Consider the following 6000-nt stretch of genomic DNA (forward strand, 5'->3'; position numbering starts at 1 on the left):
GAAAACTTCAACCAGAAAATCAAGTGCCTCCAACAATCAATCAGAAAACCAACAGTCTCCGATGGCCAATCAGAAAACCAACCAGCACAAATGGCTAATCACAAAAACAGCCAGCAATACGGCCAATCAGACAATAAACCACCACAAACAGACATTCAGAGCACATGACATATAGAAACTACAAGTCATGTACTAAATAAGTGTTAAACGTGACATAATTCTCCCTGTAAAAATTCATGTCTTTTTTTTTAAGGATGTTAGACAAATATCTTAATTGAAGAAGAGCCAGACTCTTAAGGGTTGTACAGAAATGTACATAGAGACATACAATACTAGCAAAAGACAACATTTCAGTCTTAATGGATCTTTAGCAGATGCAGTCCGCCAGTGCACTTGAACCCAAACATATGACCTCAGATGCAGACAGCATCATCACACACACACACACTCAGACTTAATATAAATATAAAATACCTGTGCCATTCCAGGACTGGCAGGAAAAAATAACTTCATCCTAGAAACAGAAATCACATTTAAAAGGGAAACACACAGAGCATTTGTATTGATATTAATAATAAGAGCATTAATATTCTGACATCAGCAACAAACGTAGTGGTGCGGATCTGAACATAAACACACATTTGGAAGGGCTGAAACAAAAGATTCACAAAGAGATGTGGCTTCTCAGACTGGAATAATCTACGTTTTCTGTGAGTTCACGTAAAGACTTCCCCAGGATGCTGTTTTTAAATATGTTGCATTGTCTGTGTGTTGGCGTTAAATGATGTGATAATTGAATATGTAGCTGGGCTTTCAGTACAAGTTTCAGTATTCTATTCTCTCATGTCTGGTCACGTGACTATGCCTTTTCATACGGAGTAAATCCAGGCTAGTTTGCCTCGAATACAGTCATGGCCTTACTCTGAGAGACTCTGTCACATGTGAGATTTCTTATTCTGTGTTTTAGTACAGATACAGCTTGGTTGATTCTTACTTTCTGAAACTCCTGAAACTTTCTGAAGATCTTGATATTGTCCTTAAGATTCTTAATTTCAGCTCCCATAGCGATGGAATAAACTTCATCCCTCAACACCATGCTGTCATTCACATCCTTAAGAACAAAGAGCATATATAATCTTATTACTGCTAATGCTTATGGAAAATTACTAACACAGAATTTTCCATGCACTGTGACTGATTTGTATTTCAGTGAACTATCACATAGGCTATGTTCATTTTTCAATATTGCTGAACAATAAACTATAACAATAAATATTATATCACATCATGTCTTTGTTCTTGTTACTGCTTACTGATAAACAAACAAACACCTTTCTTACCACGGACATATTTGGGAATCGTAAGATGGCAGCAAATGCTCGACTGTTGTTAGAGGTAGGATTAGACGCGTTGTATGCTCTCTCAAAAGCTTCTTTAGAAACACTAATGGACACCGGGTAGTCTTTCAGCACATCTTCATCCTCAACTATCTGTACAGAAAGTTCCACCAGTCCAGGTTAGGAGACAATACTCATCAGTGTGTTGTACTTATATATTGACAGTATCAGCATGGGGGTCATTACTGATTATTGATTCTAACACATCTTACAATGCCAACACGTTAGCATACACTCTCTCAAGCATGTTCACACTCTCCATAGTTCTCCACAATATGAATGAGGTCTTACACTCACCGCCATGTTGGTTTTGGCAGAGTAAATGAGGGAGACTTCTCTGAGGTCCTCCTTCTTTTTTGGGCTCACTAACATACCCTTCACTGGTCCCATGTCCACACTTGCTGTGCTTTCTTCACCCAACTGAGACACCAAAGAAGAGACTTCTTTCACAGCATTCCTGTGGACAGAACCAGCATACAGAGAACCGTTTCAAGGTTCTGACTGGATTTAAAATGGGGATTAAATGTGACAATTGGACTGACGATTAGATTAGCGATTCTTCTTAAAGGGTTGCAGTTCAGAGGTTCGTGAGGTAGATGTGACATAACATACACTGTTGTTAACAATCACTTTCCCTTTCCTTCTTACGTCCTCAAAATGTTATCAGTGCATGCCCTTTTCGCAGTCTATGGCATTTACTAAATTACCTTTTGATTTGTTTTTCGACTCTCATTACAGTGCTTCTGTATGAAAGCTAGTGCAGGATTAGCTTGTATTATTTACCTTAAATCAATACAGCTCCTCTTAGTAATTTTATACTTGTTATTGCTGAATTTTTTAATACAAGTCAGACCAAACTACGGCCCCAGTTTTGCTTTATACTCTTTTAGCTTTATAATCAGCTTCAGACAAATGCTGAAGTTGTATAACTGTATGATGTTCAGTTATTTTCAAATAAATACCAGTTCAGTTTCTTGAACAGCATCTTCTAAATTACTACACACACATTATGAGAAAACACTCCAGTGCTTTCAATGGCACCCATAATACCAGCTCTTTTTAAACAACATTGCCTCAATATGTTGTAACAGAAGAAAAAGAAAAGTTGTATCTTACGCGGCAACAGCAGGGGATATTTCCTGTTTGCCTGGGGCTCCGTCAGTTGGAAATGATTCCAGTTTAAATTGTTTTTTTGGTACTTGCAAACCGGTGCCACACTTAGTACAACTATTAGACGTTGTGTCGAATGTGGCATAATTAGTGTTTTTATCTGCAAATTATATGTAACAACAGACATAAATGCTGTTATCCGATCTTTACCATAACTCAAAGTTTTGAAAGAAAGCTCTTTTAGAGTAGCTGAGAGAACTGATACAAGATTTCAATGAAATCATCATTGATTCATAGCTACACCAGAAGTTCACAGGTGGAGGGTGCTTAAACGTTAAAAAACTAATTAAAACTATATTTTCTCAATTTAAATTGTTATATTAATCATATAATCATTAAAACTGTATACTGTTGTTTAAAATGTTGGCTAACACTAACATAAAAGCGATGACAAAGAGTTTTAGACTAATTCATCACCATGACAAAAGACTTTCCCATACAATTGAACTCATATCACTTGTTTTAATTGCCTTTGAACTGATCTGAAGCAGTTTTTTTCTTTGTCTATGTTGAAAATGTTGCACTGTCCACAGACTAGCTGTGCTTAACATTAGCTAGCAATCACGTAAACAAATATCTCATGCTGCCCTGGAAGGTGGAATGGTTTCAGATGTTTGGCTGACTTGCTGGCTGTGTCCTGGGTACAAATGTGGACTCCAGACCTTTTAATGTGTCCGCCCTGGGCTGGGAGGGCGTTTTCACCGACCCTGTGTCTGTCATCAGGGATATGATGTTTACTTCACTGCTGGACTTGTGTTGCATTGCTTTTTACACATCTTATCTGTTGCCTATTCAGCTGAATATTCATATACACAAATACGTGTATCATTCACGGCCTATGCTAATGTTATTCTTACCTGGACACACCTGTTCGTACTGTTCATACCTGTTTACATTGTTTATACCTGATTATATGGTACACTCTAAGAAATTGTCCTGTAAAATTACCGTGAAGTACTGGCAGCCATGGTTGCCAGTATTGTCCTGTGTTTTTACAGTGTCACTACTGTAATTTATTTCAACAGTAGTGACTATTTTAGTTATTACAGTACTGTACAGTAGAATTTGAGGTTTACAATAAAACACTGGTGGCTGTGGTTGCCAGTTTTTTACTGTAGAAATAAATTACGGTAGCAATACTGTAAAACTATATATAGTATCACTACCTTAATTTTTTTCTATAGTTGATTACTGCAAAAATTATTACAGTATTGTGCTGTATTGTGAGGTTTACAGTGAAATACTGGCAGCTGTGGTCGCCAGTACTTCACTGTGTTTTTACAGTGTCACTACCGTGATTTATTTGCATTCATTTTCTATGCCGCTTGTCCTAATTAGGTTTGTGTGGGGTGCTGGAGCCTGTCCCAGCGCTCATTGGGCGAAAGGGAGGGAAACACCCTGAACAGATCCCCAGTCCATTGCAGGGCAGACACACAGACAAACACATTCAGACCTAGGGACAATTTAGTATTTCCAATTTGCTTAGCTTACATATCTTTAGACCGTGGGAGGGAACTGGAGCTCCCAGAGGAATCAAACGCAGGACTGTCTTGCTGTTACACCACAGCGCTACCCACTGCACCACAACTAACTCCCAGAACTCTGCTCTAGTGGTGAGCAGTTCAATTCATTTAAGTGAACCGATTCCTTTAAACAGTTCGAGAAACTAAACCGGATTTTTGAAGTTTGATTCTTCTGCACTTCCGCACATTTCCTCATTTGTTTCTTCATCTTACAGCGTTCGCTGAAGGTTTACATTGAATGCAAAAGGCCACGTGCAAATCTAATATTAATAAAATAATTACTCAGACCTTGCATAATTTCAATAAAGCTATTTATCTCCTCTTTGCTAATGTTCCCTTTATATTTAAATCCATGTATATTTATAAATATTTATTCAACATGTCAGTTTAACGTACATGACCTTAAAACCTTTTTTATTTATTTCTTTCGAAAAAACACTGCTATCATTTAATAGTTGAAAAAAAAGTTTCTAATGTCTAATGTCAAACATGAGTTAGGTTTTTGGGTGTCTTTGGGTAGACATATGAACCATTGAGCGCGAGCTGAGCCAAGAGTTCGGGTCGACTCGTCCACTGCAAGAACCGTCAAACTCGAGCTTTCAAACTCAAGCTGTTCGAGTTTGAACTCGTGCTTTCGAACTTGGATAGCTCAAGTATGAAATCACCAGTTCCAACTTGGACAGCTCGAACGCGAGATTTAAAAGTCAGGTTTTCGAACTCGAGCAGACTGAGCTCGAACTTGTACTCTCGAAGCTTCCTGGAGCCACAGAAGACTGATGGTCGAGATACCAGAGCGGTTTAACTCAATTCAGATCCTTTTGTTTGTAATACAAATATTAAAAATAATAACCTCATTGGGGTAAATGTAAACACTTGTCAATTCAGTAAGATAATTAGTCTATTTTTTTAAGAGGCGGACGATACTGCAACCTATTTTTTTGGGGGGCACATTAGTCCACACTTCCTTGCTCTTTGCTGATTGTTATTAGCCCATTGCTGTGCGCACTGCATAGTGATACCAAAGGTTTCTGTCTGATTACAGGCAGTTGACTGGGAGCAGCTGAACTAGAAAAAAAGAATGACTCAGCTGTGCTGGTGAACTGGTACAAACAGCTAAAAGAACAACTTGTTTGTGAACTGCACACCACTATTCTGCTCAGAACATGTGTCAGCTGACGCTGCGAATCGGACACCACAAAATGGGAAACCAGATGGGAAACCAGATTCACAAATATAATATTAATTTCTATATAATGTTACGGACCTATTGGTTGATTTATAGAAAGGAGGATGAATGATGACTGAAAGTCGATTGTTGCATGTGGCTGTCACTACTACTATAAAAAAAGAAAATACTGCATTGTACCATCAAATTTTACAGTAACCTGCTGTTAGCAGTCAGTCTTGTTTTCGGCTCCAAGAAAGCATATAGTAAAGCATATAGCATATACTATCACTGGAAGAATTTGGCTGTATTTTTACAGCAATTTCTTAGAGTGTACATTTTTACTGGATACAGCTCATCCCTGTTTTTTTGTATAGCTTTGTGTTGTATATTTTAGACACGATAATACAGTAAATATGTAAACACCACTACAATACATCCTCTTTGCAGTATATTGGTGGTTATTTAAGCAGTAGCATTGCATTGTTACTACCCACCCTCTGATCCTAACACAACTTTGTATTTATTACCTTATATTTACCGTTTTGGTATCTTCTAGTGGTGTTACCTGGCCACTGTTTACCTGTGATTCATCTGGGCTGCTGTAACAGCATAGTTTCCCTCTGGAATCACTACAGTACTGATCTGAATATCTGTCTGTCTGTCTGTCTGTCTGTGTATCTATGTAATATTAAGATCAGTTTAGCACATACCTTTGATATATTTCTATCACACAAACAGCATG

Source organism: Chanos chanos, chromosome 8, assembly GCF_902362185.1.
Source record: "Chanos chanos chromosome 8, fChaCha1.1, whole genome shotgun sequence".
NCBI classification, from domain to species: Eukaryota; Metazoa; Chordata; class Actinopteri; order Gonorynchiformes; family Chanidae; genus Chanos; species Chanos chanos.